The sequence below is a fragment of the Taeniopygia guttata genome, chromosome 3 (genome assembly GCF_048771995.1).
Source record: "Taeniopygia guttata chromosome 3, bTaeGut7.mat, whole genome shotgun sequence".
In the NCBI taxonomy this organism is placed as follows: domain Eukaryota; kingdom Metazoa; phylum Chordata; class Aves; order Passeriformes; family Estrildidae; genus Taeniopygia; species Taeniopygia guttata.
The window spans coordinates 77,968,007-77,985,603 of NC_133027.1; the positions used below are offsets into that span (position 1 = coordinate 77,968,007).

At 43.3% G+C, this 17,597-nt stretch overlaps 1 protein-coding gene across 4 annotated transcripts in view; it reads left to right on the top strand.

Moving 5' to 3' along the window:
- The first annotated feature begins 11,318 nt into the window (after positions 1–11,318).
- Positions 11,319–17,597, top strand: part of AGPAT4 (1-acylglycerol-3-phosphate O-acyltransferase 4) — a 72,030-nt gene continuing 65,751 nt past the window's right edge. For 2 of the 4 annotated variants that reach the window (XR_003959417.4, XR_012055138.1), the window contains exon 1: positions 11,319–11,514. The gene's annotated coding sequence lies outside the window, so the exon portion shown is untranslated. The remainder of the gene's footprint in view (positions 11,515–17,597) is intronic. The other 2 variants (XM_030268416.4, XM_030268415.4) reach the window with 2 other exon arrangements.

The window sequence follows — 17,597 nt, forward strand, 5'->3', positions numbered from 1 at the left end:
ATATAAATCAAAATTGAAACACTACATCAAAACACGTATTAGTTCTACAGAGCTTGAAATTTCATGCTGTAGCCATGTTTTACTACTCAGAATCATTTCAAGATCTGTTGCACATCTGTGCCTTCTCCTGTCTCCTTGTGAGAGCTGACTGTGGGAAACCAGTCACTGTACCTTCTATACCTCTCTGCATAGATCCAATGTCAGCAAGGACCTTGGCACATGTCCTCTGAAGAATTTTGCTGAAGTGGCTGAAGACACACCTGTGCCCATCTGAGTGCCCTGTCCTTCTTCTGTTACTTGCCTTTTTCCAATGAATGCTGAGCAGTGAGCACTTCACCTTCAGGGGTGATTTTATTGAAAATGTGGCCTATGCCTTGGGACAGTTAAGACACATTCACACGTTGCTCCTTTGTCTTCCACAAGATCTATAACCCAAGAGAGTAGGAAAGACAGACAGGAGACCAATAACATCTGAAAGTGGCCCTGTGAAATTTCCCCAGAGTCTCTGCTCAAAAGCCCCTCAGATGCACTGGCAAAGTGAAGATCAAGGGCCAGTCTCCTCTAGTGTAAGCTAGTACCTGGTGTCACAGAAATTCATAATGCTACACCAGGCTGACATAAATTAAACAGCTAAACCTATTTATAGTTCAGGGCCTGATAAATATTTAGCTATCAGAAGGCAAAGCTCCTACATTCTACATTGACTAAATACATGTCAGGCCAGTCCAGAGCTTCCTCCCTCCAGAGCTGCAGGTCCATCCCATTCCCACCTGCCCCAAATCACCCCAAAGAGAGCAGCCACAACCTTCCCCTAAGTGATTTGCAGTCACCCAGGAAGTGAGAAGAACACAACATTAAGGAATTCTGCTCTTGTCTAATTAAGATGATGCAATCAACTGTTCCACAAACACTTAGGGAACTTCTTAATAACTATATTTTTATCAGCTTGAGTGACACACACAGTAGTGCAAGGTAATCATTGGGGCTGATATCTGCATTCAGAAAAGTTTTACCTTACTGCGTTTTCCTTCCTGAGCATTTGCTCTCTGGTAACCCACTCCCTCTGCCATTACTGTGCTGGCTTCCATTTATATCCAATATAAGGTAATTGTCTTTAAACTACTTTAAAGTACTTTAAAATACTGATGATTCTGCTTCCAAAAATGCAGTCTTAATAACCAGCTTCTAGGCATAATTTTAGGATACAGGAAACTAAAGTGAAACAAACTTGAATCGCTTTTAAGTAAAAAAAAATTGGCTAAGGCAATCAAGAACTACCTTCTTGTGGGAAGAGGTATTTTGTCTATTTGTTTGCCTCCATTTCCTGATTCAGAAATGGCTTTTAGGTTCCCAAAGATATTTAGAATAAAGTAGTTCATCCACAGAATTAAACAACTTCTGCTGCTGAAACCTGTCACTTGTTGCCTCCATTTTGCTGTGAAGTATTATTAGCAAAATTTTAGTAGTTTTTACAAAGCCTTATTGTGCTTCATATTGTCTAGTGTTTAGGAGAAGACTTCATACCCTTAAGGTATCATGAGTCGGGTGGCTGGTATTTCCTCCCTCCCAGCTCGCTTCTGTGAGCTCAGTTGTATTAACACACAGAGGGCAAGTTACTTTCAGAGACACATTGTGAGATCATATTCTCACAAGGTCCTGTTCCATTTACAGAAAAACTGAAATTCAGTGGCAAAATCCACAAACTGTTATGAAAGCAGCTGGACCCCTTCATCTGTGATACACAGGCATCCAGCACAGGAGTCCAGGAATTTCTTTTGGCTGCTGGATGAAGCCTACTCCATGTAGAAGTTCTCACCATGAGGCTGTGCAGACATCACTTGTTTTATCACATGACGGAGACTCCTGCACATGCAGGGAATTGCTGTTTGAAAGTCCACTTATCTTGGTAAGTGAATGTAACACCAACTGTAAGATCCTTACACTGCACTAAATTGAGGACTGGCAAAACCTCTTGCCTTTGTAGAAGCTTTAATAATTTCAAGTGGATTTGGGGAAAGACCCTGAGGCACAAATCAATGCAGGAGGGAAGGTCCACTTAGGATTGCAATCATTTGACAAGTGCCAGTGCATGAGATTTTGTTTCAGGGTTAAATTGTTTGCCTAAATAAGGTATTTGAAATGAGAGAGGAAAAAGCGTTTCATACTTTCCAAGTAGTAAGTTGTCCCTCTGGTACCAGACTTTTAAAATAGTTGTCAGGATGATATCACACTGCCTGATGTAGGTCTTGGAAAAGTGCTAGTATGAGGTGGAGATTTTTCAGCCATGGGTTTTGGCAGTCTATCTGTGTTGGGAAAAAGCACTATTTTTTAAAATTTTTATTTTACTCTTTGTGATTCCCCTTGTAAAGAAAAAGAACAGAAAAATCACACATCAGGATAGAAGAGACACCTCCAGTGTACAAAAAACTCAGACTATGAGATCACTGATGTCTCAAATGCTACTAGTCTCTTGGGGTGGCAAGAGAAAGCAATATTTAGGAAGCCAGATGCAGCCATTTGTCTCCAAGGAGCAGCTGGTGATGAGATGCTCCTATTAATGAAATGGGATTGCTCAGTGCTGTCGATTTACTGCAGTTAGTGTAGCCAATTCTGATTCATGTTACCATTATGGATACCAAGCCAGGAGGCAGCAGGCTTTGTTGGTTTGATTGTTAATACTTGAGGCACCTGTGATTGAAAAAAATTTGTAAAAAGCAGTAGATATAGAGTGCTTATGTAGACTGTTTTATGGTTTAATTGCCAGATGACTGAGTGACAGATCCCAGAGCTCGGTTTCCTGGACTAGTGATTCTTAGTCATCTGGCAGTTCATGAGTAGGAAATTATATTGGCTATGTTCTTCATGTCGGGAAAAAAATATAAATCAGTGCGGTTTGTAGGATTAATAACATACTGCTAGCATAGAAGTGAGCATGCAAATTGAATAGTGTCAAATCATTCTAAGAATGGTTGTGCTAAACATGCACCAAACAGCTGGGGCTGAGCTCAGGAGCTGATGAGGACACAGGCTCACCAGGATACACAGGTGCACAGCAAGCCGGTTTTTTGTTAATATTGATGACTTGAGGTTAGGCCACCTAACTCCTGTGACAAATGACAGTAAGATGACACTGAGGACTCTCCATAGAGCAAGAGGTTCCCCCTAACAGCAACCCAAGTCCTTTGCCCCCATGAGTTTTTAATACATCACACATAAATGATCTGACACGTACTGCATCCAGCTTTGGTACTTCTGTGTTTCCTACTGCATTTTCTGTAAAACATCATTGTACCATCTAATACAAACACATGCCTAGTTAAGCAATTCTGATGTTGAGCTAAAAGTAAATCTTTCTCAGAAAACAGTCCATTCTGTGCACTCTATCCAACAATGTTCCATGAGGGATTTGTGAAGCAGGCAGCCCTCTGATAAAGCCACACACAGTGACTGTTCTAAGGTACCATCTTGGTATCTTAGTACCAGGTTTAGGTGGCCATCTCAAGGAGGTTCTCTTCTCCAGGGCCAAGTGCTCCCACTTCACTGCCCAATTTCTGGCTGAGCTACTTGGGCATTTAGCTATAAAGTCACTTAGCACAGTTTCCTGTAGGAGAGGTATTTGAAGCAAGGCCTTTGCCTCAGGTTTGATGAAAGTATTAAATTGGTGACAAGGGACCCAGCAGTTTCAAGCAATATGATGCTCAAGGAACCTGAAGACTGGTTTCAGAACAGCCTGCCAATGGTTTGTAAGAGCCTTCTATCTACTATCTATTGGAGGGTTTATTTTTCCCAAAGGAAGTGGATTGCAATTTCAAATTCATAACACAGTTTCACGTTGACTACAAATGAGTTGCCTGAATAAACAGACTCTGATTTGCCACTGTCTTTTGCTGGATCCAGACTGCTGACTACCTCCATGGCCTGTTGTCATTCATACCTCTAGACATCCCCTAGCTTCAGCCTGCTTTTTACAGAATCAAAGAACAGTAGAGAAAAAGATACCATGGGGAAGCTTGTGCCATTAAGTAAGGAAAGATGGACCGTGGGCTGCATCCAAAGCAGCATGGCCAGCAGGTCAAAGGAAGTGATTCTCCTCCTCTACGCCACTCTCATGAGACCCCACATGGAGTGCAGCATCCAGCTCTGGAACCCCCAGCATAGAAATGATATGAACTTCCTGAAGCCAGTCCAGAGGAGGGCCAAAAAAAAAAAAATTGATCAGGGGGCTGCAGCACCTCTCCTATGGAGTCAGGCCAACAAAGTTGTGGTTGTTCAGCCTGGAAAAGAGAAGGCTCCAGGGAGACCTCAATTGTGGTCTTTCAGTATCTGAAAGAGGTATACAAAAAAACTGGGGAGGGACTTTTTACAAGGCATGTAGTGGTAAGACAAGAGGGAACGGCCTTAAGCTGAAAGAGGGTAGATTTAGATTAGATACCAGGAAGAAGTTCTTTACTCAGAGGATGGTGAGACACTGGCAGAGGTTGCCCAGAGTATCTGTGGATGCCTCATCCCTAGAGGTGTTCAAGGCCAGACGGGATGAGGCTTTGAGCAATCCTGTCTAGTGGAAAGTGTCCCTGCCCATGGCAGGAGGCTTGGAACTAAATGATCTTTAAGATCCCTCCCAGCTGAAATCAAAATGCTGGAAAGGCTGATTTCCATCATTTCCAGAGAACCAGGGTCCTTACACTGAAACTCTCCTGGGGGGTGCTGTGATTTGTGCTGGAAGCCACACAGGACTGAGGTGGTCAAGAACATAGACATCACATGGGAGCAGCTGGAGGTAAAATAAAGCTCTTACAAAAATGGCCTGATCTTTTGTGTCTGATAATGGTTATAGAGAACTTCTGAAGTGGTATGGCAATATTACCTAGTTTGCTTCTACCAAAATGAATCCCTGGACTACATGCCTTTCTTAAATTCCTGGCAAATCCTTTTAAATTCTGCTGCATGAACAGGCTTTGGGATAGCATGACATGATATGGAACTGGAATCAAACATGTATAAAACACTGTGATTAGTATTCACAGGTAAATGATTAGTAGAAGCCAGAGATTTTCCACTATTTTATGTAAAAACACTTCTGTTCTAAGGTTTCCATACTCAATTACAAGTTTTAGATTCAGGAACTATTTTCCTTTTTTCTGGAAGGTAGTAATTTTCTTAATACAGTATCCTTATTCAATAGCCAGTTCTGAAGCTGTGCCTGCATCAAGGAAATCAAGGAAATGCCACTGGGAGCAAGATCAGGCCAAATTATAGCAAATGAAGAGCTAAGACTTCTTGGGACACTGGAAATACATAGGTTCCCTAAACCATCACTTCAGTGGGGAAGAAAGGTCTGTAGGAAGAAATTAGAGGAAATACAGTGTCCTGTACTCTTTTCACAGCATGCAGATTTGCTCCGTTTAGTGGGATAAAGCAGTCTGTAGCGTACTGTATTTTTTTTCACTTGTATTTTTCACATCACAAATATTTGACAGCCCAAGACAAAACCAGTACAAGATCTTACCTGGCTCTTTTACTCATTTTCTCTAAGTCCTGTGCTGCTAATGCTGCTTGAATTTCCTGTTATCAAGTATCATGCAATCTCTTTTTGCAATTTAGTACCAAAAATGATGTTTCAAATTTTTTCATTCCTTAATGTGTGTAACAGACATTTACAAAAACTGTAAGTATCCAGCTTTTACCCAGTTAGCTTTTAGCTAATGCCTTTTTATTTAAAAATCTACTTCATCAACCAGTGGCTAATTTTGAGAAAGAAAGCAACAGTAGAGAATGTCACTTAGCTACATTTTTGAGGAGTTGAATTTGCTGACACAGAGGATTAGTCTATAAGGTGTACTACTAAATTTAACCCTTGAGTGACCAATAACCGTACTTGACACAATGTCTCTAAAGTGTAAGACTTTATGAATCATTAGTGGGCTCTTCTAAAGTATACAGATTAAAAATCTGCTCTTCAAATACATAAGACTACACAGAAATTGAAAAAATTATATCTACTGTCCATACGAAGACCCTATATAAAGACTGTTGCTTAGTGATTATCTTCTAGCACTCAAGCCATGGTTTATCCCATAATTTTCCTGGGAAATAGACCCTTCTTGGGAAATAGCTCTTTTTATCCCTTCAGATAAAGCTGTCTTTACAAAATCAGCATGTAGGAGACAGCTACAGCTGGTAAGATGAGAGTTTAGTCCTGTCCTGTATTTCCAGTATGGACAGTGTGGTGCGGGGTTGGTGAGAGGACATGCAGCAGGTAATATGTTCTTCAGTGAGCAATGTATAAGGATGAGTCTTTTTCCTGGCTCTTCTTCAAGGGTTTTTAAAACGACCTTTCCAATTCTGTCTAATTGAACAGATAATCAAATACTAACTTCAATGTAAATTTGACAATGGAACTAGAGTTGCAGAATGAAAATGAATGTTCTAAGTGTGGCTTAAAGCTGCTTTTATGGGTGGGGTGAGGATACAGCCATTCACAGGGTGAGAACACTGCTACAGAATTAATTACAAGTTAGATCAAGAAGACTCCACTTATTGCAGGGATTGCCATTTTATGTAAATTTGTACAAAGCTCTAAATGGCAGGCTCACATAGCTCATCTCTACACACTACTGTGACATAAAGCAGCCTTGTTCTCATAATACTGAAGTAGTTATGCCCTCTTCTAGGTGAGGAAATGTACATATGCAAGCAACAAGAATAATAGCAGGATTTGTTTCTGACTGTAAATGTCTCCATAACTACACATGCAAATCAGGTATTGCCCTTGAAAATCTGGAGAGCAGCCAATGTGCTGTGCTTCCTTGATGTAAACAATTATGCATAAACAGCATTTCTTTTTACAGGGTCTTTGCTACTCCAGCTTCCAAGTGTTCAGACCAAGATTTTTCTTCTACAGTTCTTCATCTGAGCTTTCCTGCAGTTTCCTGAGTACCCTCTAAACAACCCTTACCTTTGCAGCTCCAAAGAGATCTTCCAAGGTCTGAGAGAAATTCCACCCACGTGCACTCATGACCATGACAGAAACAAATGTTGCATCTCTGCATTTCCAAGGTGCCAATGAAGCCCTGACCATTTTGTCACACTCTGAACCACACTTCATCAGAGCTGCAAGATTTTCTCCTGTCATGGGGCAGGTGTTTGTATGTGTGTGAATGTGTGTGCATATTCTGTGTGTCTAGAATATCTGATATGTCACCTGAGTCGTGAAGTTTCAGCCCAAAGTGGTCCATGCAGAAGTCTTCATTTTAATGAAGTTTTAAGAAAACAAGAAAAACAAATCTGTGACATTTATAGTAGATACGTGTGTAAAGAGAAACAAAGGATCCCCTTCTCCTCACAGGTAAGCTCAAGTTGAATACTTAAAACTGCTACAGAAATAATATTTACACATGTGTAAGGAGTATTTATTTTGTGGATGTCCGCAGATATGAAAATATTTTGTGTAATTTTGAAAAGACTAACTTGGAAAACATTTTGTAGGGTCGATGCTTGGTATTATTAAAAGAACTGTATTCTTTGAAAATTGTGAAGAATTCACATACCTGATTAGTAATTGTAGATTTGTTGCAGAAAATAAAGCATACTGAAAGAATAAGCATGTTCAAAGAAACGAGTTTTGGCATCTCAGACAGTATTCTTTCTGTCGGACTAGACTTTGTAAAGGATCAGATTGGACAGTCTGGAGCTTAAATTCCTGTAACTCATCTCATACAGCTCTTTTGCTAATGCCTATTCAATTAAAGAATGAGTCCATTCTAAAATTAATTGTGGCCACAGGGTCTAGTTTTAACAGGAAGCTTCAGTTTGTGAACATGGTGTGGCTTCTGTAAGGGGAAGTGGGAGTTTCTATATAAAACCGGTGGATCCATTGTGCAGCCGAGGTAGAGGAGAATATTGCAGGTGTCACAGTTGGGGTTAGTCCACACTACAAAAGCTTGCCCAGAAAAATTAATTACACAGGGAGTCAGTGTGATTTTTCAATACCACTCCCCCACTGGCCTATTTAAACTGTTCCATCTGCATCCACATTATGACTTCTATCATTACTACAATGCATTGCATCAGTTTTGGTTTCCATACTTAAATAAACTGTCAGCCTATATTAACCTATGTATAGATATTTTCATGTGGTTTCCTAGTGGGAAAGGATTATGCAGTCATACTATAGACATCAATCCTTACTATAATTCCTGTCTGACCTTGTTAGATGATTTTAATCAATCCCAAAAAGCAGCAGAGATCTCAGACACAATTACTTTCCCACAGTTTTCATAAAGATGGATAAGCCAAGTACAGGAAAGACTTCCTGTTATTGCTGGCATGAGGGACCGCCTGCAGTTCAGCCTTTATTACACTCCGCCTACACAGAAGAGGACCAATATGAATCCTTTTAAATTCAGGAAACAAGGCTTTTATAACCCACATCTTATTAGATACTGGAGATTCTAACCATAAGACATGCAGCAAGAGCAAACTGGACCTCTTGAGTCCAGCTGCTCATGGCAGTATATCCCAGTATATCCCTATGCTAGTATCCACCCTATCAGTTTGGCAGCATCCAAAGCTGGGGTGCTGCTTCTTTTCTCTAGGCTGGCATAAGTAACACTGCAGAACTTTCCAGACCAGACAAGCTCTTGCCTGCAATGAAATTTCTGAAGTCAAATTCACAAGTCATTTAAAAGTGCATGTGGTGAGCAGGGTTGGGGTCCAGCTGTGAGAACCAGCAAGCAGTTAACTTTGCTTGAGCCATGACAGATACCTGGCTTCCTCACCAAACGGAGGGCACACTTTGCCCAGTGGGACTGGAGGGACAAGAGTGGTTTGGGGTTTGTTTTTGTGGTTTTGGTTTGTTATTGTTATTGTTAGCATGTTTTTGATACGTTTATTTCTTACAGGGAAACTCACTGAAAATCATCCATTTCACACAGCGATGGATAAGAGGGAGGAATCACTGCCTGGTCTAAGTTCCTGATTCAACTCTTGAATCTTGCCCAATGCAAACAAAGTATTTGCATCCCCACCAGCAACAAGGAAAAAAAAAAAACAAAAAAAAACTGCACTAAGGTTGCAAACCAAGCACTCAGTACAAAGAATGCCAAAACTGAGACATACTCCATTCAGTGCTCTGAAGGGCAGAGCTTACAGAAAGAGAATCTGATTCCTTTTTATCCTCCTTGTTCCACCCCCTGGAAAATACTCAGTGAGAAGGCCTGCTCTTAGCTCAGAAGTAATTTTTTCTATGTGCTTTTCAATTTCAGTCATTACCATAGTATCTAACAGTTTCATAAGACTTACTTTTTAATTCCCAACTTAAATAAGAGGGGTTTATAACTCATATATTCCTGGTTAGTCTTTTGAAAAATAGATGTACATGATCAAAACTAGAATTTGCCTCTCCAGCAGAAATTTTTCTCAGGTGTAAAGCATCCATAAAGCCTATTACATTCAGCTGCAGCTTAACACTAACAAAAGCAAAAAGACAGATTTTTATTATGGCTTCACAGAAAATCAGAACATACAAATAACCAGCTGCAGAGAGTCTAGTTTCAAGGAAAATTAAGGAAAACATGTTGAGAAACTACCACACTCAGCATCAGAGTGCCTGATTTTTGGAGTCTTGGCTCTCAGGACGTTACCTGGTTGCTGAATAAGAGACCTTGGAGTAATATCCCAAGAATCTGTACACGTAGTTCACAAATCTGCTTCAGGTAGGTGGTTGGGGATGCTTTGGATATGGTTGTGCTACAAACCCAGCCATTCTCCATAATTAGGTGCCTCGTTCACGGATTTTCATTTTTTCCCTCTGCCTTTTTTAGCCCGTTTTCAAAATGCAGCCACAGGGTCAGAGTTTTAAAATATGGCTGGAGAAGTTCCCTTTACCAATCTCTTGCCACATAACAGTCCAGCATCTAGACCACGGGCCAGTGAGCTAGATTCAACTCCTCCATGACCAAATGGGAAGAAGGTGACTAAATCTTGACCTCCCAAAGAGTACATTCAACACACCCCATCAGCCCGAGCCTGTCAGGGCACTGATGGCACAGTTACACCTTGATAACCCTGACCAGCCTCACCCGGAATCCACAGACACAGCCCATGCGCCAGAGCTCCATTTAAGCCCAGGTCTGGGCCTTTAGTCCCATCAGAGCTTTCTAGTAGATACATGCACATTTTGCTTGGTCTCCTGCCTTGTTTCCCAACCGTATTGTAGCTCTGTGTCCAGCTGTGGCCTTATGCTCTTTGTACAATCTTTAGACCTGTTTCGTTGCTTCATCTTGTCTAGGACTGTCAGTGAAGCTGCACTGTGCTGCCACTGCCCTGCTCAGGTATTGTGGCAAAGTGCTCTGGCCAGTAAGAACACTACCTGTGGTGTGGCTGCCCTCAGCTCCAGGCTTTCCTCCCTTGTGCAGCAGCCTTCATATTGCAATAGTGATAATAGCAATAATAACCATAAGCATAATGAAAAGGAGAGAGATGAATAAAACCCCGGAAAACTGTTTTGTTTTTTTTTCCGAGAACACAGTACGCATGCTCAGCAGACACTGACTGATGCCTAGCCAGTAGCTGCCGACTGGAGTTAAACCATGACAAGTGTTTAATTTGCGTTCATCTTACATGGAAGGTAGAAAGGGATTCTACATGGCTGGTATGGACTGGGACTGTAACAGGACTTTGCTCTATCCAGCTCATTGCCTCCCAGCCCCCAGACTCAGGAACCCTCCAGCCCTCCTATATAACCACACACCCAGCAGCTGACAGCGCTGTCCCAGTGATGTGTCATCCCAGTCACCATCACCTTACAATGTTTTGGGTGTTTATAACAGACTCAGTTCCTGCTGTTCCCTATTCATGGAAGCTGCCTTTCACCCCACAATCAGAGCCTGGCAGCAAATGTTTGCGTTGCCACATAGAGTGAGTATTGTGTGTCAGGGTACTCGGTGCTTGGATGGCTGCCACGGCATTTATCTTTTTCCACAGCATCCAGGCCGTGGAGTTACTTTTTGTTTCCCGGTTTCTACTTGAAGGGTCAGATGGTCACAGGTGCGCATCACCCCGCGTTTGCCCCAATAAGGGATGACGAACACTCAGTACCGACCAGGGCCGGCGACGCTCAGGGGACGGGCGCTACGCCGCGCTCCTTCTCCCCGGCCGCCGCTTCCCCAGCTCCCCTTCCCTCCTCGGAGCCCGCAGCCCTTCCTCAGCCGCGGCGCAGCACCAGGACCTCTCCTTCTCTGCTCTGGCGGCGCCCCGAAGGGCGGGCGACGCCGATGCGGGGAGGGGTCGCCCCTTCCCACCGCCCCGGAGGAAGTGACATGTGACGGCGGGAAGGGAAGGCGAGGGGGGCCCTGTTCCCGGAGTGGAGCCGCCCGGCGGGTGGAGCCTGGCGGCCCCGCCCGAGCCGCCCGCCCGCTCCCGCCGCGTGCGAAGTAGTGGCAGCCGGTGCCGCTCGGCCGCCGCCCGCTCCCGGCGCCCCAGCGCGGCACGCGTGCCCAGGCCCGCCGGCGCCAGGTACGTGCTCTGCCCCGGCGCCCTCCGCGCTCCGCAGGTGCGAGGCCGCCCTCCTTTCTCCGCCCGGCGCGCTGCCCTGGGCGGACAAACCAGCCCCGAGCCAACCCCTCCCTGGCGCTGCCGCCCCCCGGCGCGCTGTGGCGGCGAGGCGAGGGGCCGGCAGCAGCCGGCGGGGCGTGCGGGAGAGGCGGGCGGTGGGCTGCGCGCAGAAGTTCCCTGATTTATTCGTCGCCGGGCCGGGTCTCCCCACCGCCCGGACCCGCGCCATTTCTCCCGCGGCCGCCGAGAATTTTCCTGCCGCCTGCGAGCCCCCTTTGTGTGGCGAGCTCTGCCCGCGCCGGGGTTTCCGTGGAAACGGCGGAGCTGCGGCGGCCCGGCCCCGCCGAGCCCCGCTCTGCCGCGCCGGGCGGGCGTGCTGCCCCTTCCACTTTCCCTTCGGTGCTGGCCGCTCGGCGCGGCTGGCGGTGGCCGGGGATAGGGCGGGCGGTGCGGTTGCCCCGGGAACGGGTGGGTGCCGTCGCCGCTCGCTGCCGCCACCCCGAAGGCGCCGCTCCAGAGCGAGCGCGGCGTGCCCCGGCCGGGTCCGGAGCGGGCAGCGGGCGCGGCTCGGTCGTGGCAGCTGCTCCGTCCGCCGCGCCCGGGAGTCCGTGAGCTGAGCGGGGAGAGGGACAGGCTGCCTCCCTAGTGACGTGCTCACGTGTTGTAGGAGCGCTGCCTTTCGCCTATCGGCGTCTGTTCATAAAGATATTTAAACCGAATTAAATAATGGCCGCGAACTGAGTTAAGGTGTGTCGGCTGATACCATGTGGTGAACATTATTTAAATGACAAGTAATACTTTTTAGCATTTATTTCAACAAGTGACACTCACTCGAATGGCTGAAAAGACAACCCACGAAAGAATCTGTTTTAGCAATGTCACACCAAGACTTCTGATCCTTATCTTTGTTAGGCATTTCTAAAAGTCGTGTTTTAAGTCCCTGTGCAGACATTTAAGAATGATACACCTTATGCAGGTGCTTGTGTGGGAGATTGCAACCTTGCTGCTACAGGAAAACTGAAAATGCTTTACAAGAAGGTAGAAGGATGCCAGAAACTCTCAAACAAAAAAACCCAAGCATATATTTAAAAACAGTGATGCCTCTGGCCCAGGAAGTTGTACCAGGCGATTGTAGCCTCAGCTTGTACTGATAATGACTTCACACTAGAGTGAGTAGCAAATGAATTAAAAACTGCTGGAGTAGAGAAACTGTTGTGAAACAACTTAAGCTGAAATTTGCAGCCTTTTTTTTTTTTCTCTAAGTTCTTGTGTGAAGGATAAGATTGGTGTAGACATACAGAGGCCTGTTTATATATGCCAGGACTACTTCTGTGTAATGACTGACTGCATGGATCAGTAGAATGAGTTTATGTGCTCTAAATGATGTCCTTTTCTTTATCTACTTATATCTGATACAATGGTGTAGTTTTTCAAACGCTATGGATTAAAACACATATTTATTCACTTTAGAAATTAGTGTAAATGTTATGTGTAGCTTTCCTCTTCCCTGTTAATCTTTTGCATTAACAATGCCTGAATAAGCTCTATCAAAAAATGAAACTTTTACTCTATTTTATGGATGACAGGGTCAGGTTTCATGTGGAAGAATATACTGGGAAGCCTGCAGAGAAGAGAGAACATATTGCAAGCTGCTTATGGATAAAGGTTGCCCTTAAGTAAAGTTTAGTTGTGTTGTTGGCAAGCTCTTTAACAGATTTTAGTAGGTGCCTCACAACAAGGTGGAAGTAATGTATTTTAGGAGTGGAGAAATTGTACAGAGAGATTAGCACTTGCTCACAGTTGCAGAATAGAGAATGTTGTGGCCAGAGTACAATAATTAACTGTGTTTCTTGTAACTCAGTAGGTAGTCATTTTGATGAGGAGGCTGTTTTTACAGTAAATCTTGTTCTGTCTAGTGCAAATGCAGAGGCACTGAAGCAGTGTTCATCTCGCTCGAGTGAGGTGTGCTCTCCTGGAGTGATAGTTGTACATCACTCACAGTTTAATGGACTTACTGTACCATAACAGACAGGAGTTTTGTAGGAGAAGAGGTCTCTTGCAGATGATGGATGAGAATCCTACATGAGTACTCTGCCATGCTGAAAGGAGTGGATTGTTTTTTTCTGTTATGTACCCTTAATTTTATTGTTGGAAGGTGAAGACTGGAAACAATACCCCTTCAAATCTCTTTGTAGGAAGATATTGTCACAGCAGTGCTGAGAGTAGCAAGGTACTATTCTTGTGTGGCAAATGAGCACTTGTGGCCTTTAGACCTTGTATTAGTAACTTGGTCTTAAATTATAAGAATTCAGATTTCCACTGTATGATGTGGAACACCATTTCCCTAACTAATATCATCACTACTACTGCTGTCAGTGTGTCCTGATAAGGGAGCAGGAGGGCAACAGTGCATAGTAAGACACTGTGCATGTACTTTACTCAGGAAAAGCTTTTGCAGCTGTGGGCCTTACTTTTTAGAGAGAACATTATACCAGTCAAGGCAACGGTCTCATCAGGTTTGTTTGATTCAGCTGTACTGAATGTAGTGGGCATTTTGTAGAAAGGGAAGTAGAAATATGACAGAACAGTCCCCTGTGTGCTTTGTTGCCTTTCAGCGCTGGTATGAGGCAGCTGAGAGTGTGTTTTTTCCCTGAAGTGCTTTATCTGTGGGGTGGCCTTGCCCAGTGACTAATTTTGAGGTGTTTGGGAAAGTTTGCTCACCAGTCTATTGTTTGGTGGTCTTGTGCTCATGCTCATCTGACTCTGGTGAGTACCCTGATCAGCTCTGAATAATGCTTGTGTGCTGCTCAGAAAGTGCTGACTCACTTCGTTTTCATGCTTTTCCCCTGTCTTTTTCCAGTGCCTCGAACTAGAAAGGCGATAGGGTCCAAGGTAGGGTCAGAAGGATGCAATAGCAATGAATGAGAGTAACTGTGTGTTGTGGCAAGGATGAAGATGCTGCAAAGACCCCTCTTTAATAATGTGAGGAAAATATGATAGCTGTAACGGATTTGCTGAAAAGACATGTAAGCTATGTGTTAGGAACCGAGCAGAGCAGTGTAACAACAGTAGTGAGCCCACCAGGAGATGCTGGATTATGGGCCTGCTAGTAGTCTGTTCTTCAACTTGAACTTAAAGCCTTTTTGCTTCTTATGCTACTGTTTTGACATTCTTTTCTTCTGTCTGTCATGTTATATTCTGCCACAAAGAGCTTTACACTGAAATAATTTTCTGCTTCTTGCAAAAGGGCTGACCTGGCTTGAGGTTTCTCTTGTAGCATAAATAACAGGAACAGTGAAAGGTAATTAACCAGTTCTAGGCTGGAATGGAGTCAGAGGTCACTGAGAGAAGATTTACTTGCCAGAAGGTTAGGAGTTGCAGGCAAAGATGAGCGCACTGATTTCAGTTGCATGTGGGTTACTTATTAACATCTGGAAAAAAAAAACTGATGTGCACCAGATGGACTTTTAATTGGACCAGCAAAGTTAAATTTCAGTCACAGTTTCCCACCAGGATCCAGGTAGATGTATAGGTTTGTCCATGCTGGTTCAGTTGGCAGATAATACAGGTTTTTTTCACCTATCGGAAACTCAACACCTGCTGTTAAAGACAGGGAAATAAATATATTTGGGGGGAGTCTATATGTGGAAATGGCACATGATTTGAAGTGACAGCTGCTTTGTGAAAGTTAAACTGTATCCTGCTTCTCTTGCTGTCTTCACCTTATCCGTGTCTTCACACATTGTAGTTTGCTGCTTCTTACCATGTTTTTGAGCATTTTGGAAAATACTTTTACTGCAGATATTGCTTTGCACTTCCAGAAGGTCTTAAAGCATTCTGCCTGCAAGCAGACTACAATTGCACTTGAATAATTTATGAGGTTCCCCCCTTCAAGTCACAGGTGATTTGTAAGGGGTTAATTCCATGATTTTGTCTCACTGTATGTTTTTTACATGCCTGTGCCTCTGAGTGTAAATATTGCATTTCACCCAAAAAGGAGACAGAAAAAAAAACTTCATTTTGAATTTAAACCTTGTAAAAGTATCTCAAAAATATTTGAAGATAGCAGGAGTAATACTCAAAGCCAAGCTTTTAAAAGGACATGGGTGTGTGCTGTTGTTCAGAGATGCTGTAGAAAATCCAGGTAGGTGGTGGTGTATCTAAAGCTTAATTGAGTGCAAAATGTATATAAATGTTCCTGGATTCTTAGCTGCATATTTAGGAGCTGTTAACATATGCACACTTACCATCCAGTAAAGTAAATGCAGTCAGATCAAACACACTCTCTGAATGATCTTGCTGGATGTTTAAGGTGGTTTTGACTAGCCCTGGCTGTAGGTGCTGAGAATACAGGATCATTAATTAGTTTCATCACATTTGCCTGTTATGGAGTCATAATGTTTGCTAAACAACAAAGACAATTGAAACTTGTTGAGAGATTTCTTCTGGCTTGTTTGAATCGGTTCCAAAATGAAACCTCCCTTTATTACTGGTGCCTGTGATAAAGGCTTTAATTCTCTGAAGTTCTCAAATTAAATCAGGCTGTTAGGGGACTGATGGTCAGACAGATTGAGGAGGCTAGAAGTATTCCTAGTTCATACTGTGGCAGAATAGTTCTGGACACTCATTAGGCAGAGGTGAGGAAAAACTGATGTAGAAAGGGACTGCTGATATGTGGGTAAAGCTGTCACCATGTTTATTTGGGTTTTTACCTGGCGTCTGGTTGTTTCCTGTGTAGGTGCATCTGAGCCTTTCTCTGAAGCTGGCATCTTGTTTTTTGGAACCATGCCACCGAGATCTCAGCTATAAGATGTTTTAAGTACTGGGTGTTAGCTCTTTGGGGCAGGGGTTGGTTTTATTTGCATAATAAATCTGGAAGCTTTGCTCTTCAGTTGAACTATTTTCTACAAAAAGAATCATTGAACAGTATTTAATGAATAAGTACGAATATCCTGTGTATCTCTGTCTTGGTGTGGCTACATCTGTTGTTTGTGTTGTCATTTCCAGTTTTGGGATGTGATTTTCATAAAGGAGATACTCAGCTACTTTATACTCTTCAACATCATATGATAGAATACAGACAAATTAAATCAATACTTAAAGGTTAAAAAAAGGCTTTGTGAGTCTTTTTCTGTTTGATGTTTCCTTAGTATTCAAAGAGCATACTAATGTTGCTTCATATAATTAAATATATGCAAATGGCTTAACTGAAGGAGACTGTCTCCTGTCACAGAAGATACAAAAACCTAGCAGCTCACTTGGAGCTGTAATCAGGCACTTCTTGTTTCCAGCACGGTGAACAATATCTTGTGATTTGTACTGGAAGATTTTTGATTCCCTCATGGAGGTCAGTGCTGTTGGCTCATATTGTGTGACTTGGAAGCACAAAGAATGTTGTCTGTGCCATGTACCTGTTGTATCTGTGGCAGCATGGGCAGCAGGGCGTAGACCCAGGGCCAGGCAGGAGAACACAGTTGTCTCCAGCAGGGGCCATACAGCTGCTCAGAGAGAGGCACCACATTAGAAGTTGCCATACTGGGGTTTTGGGGACACTAGAAAATTTGTTACTGGCCCACAGCTCAGTGGTGAAAGTTGCACTTGAAACCAGCAGTGCTGTCACCATGGTTCTCAACTCATTGACTTATGCCCAATCTCTGCCACAACAAATTCTATATTATTCTGTAGTTGCACTTTATGTTTTTTTTTTAAAAAAAAACAAAACAACAAAGCCGTATGAGCTTAAAGACATTGCCCAAAATTACTAAAATGTAAATCAAACTATCAGAAAATATAAAGAGGTCTTTATATGAGAGCAAGGAAAGAAAGTTAACCCCTTTCCCAGTGCTGATGATTTTTATCTTCCAATTGATTTCTTTGTAGCATCTGTCAATGCCTTTGAATTCCTTCTAAGGGTAAGAATAATAGGAAAGAGGTATATTCGTGTGCACATGCACGTAATACCTGCCCACTTGGTGCTAAAGTTGTAACTTGTAGTTTATGGTACAGAACCATCCAAGTTGCTGAATACTTGACTTGCATTTCTT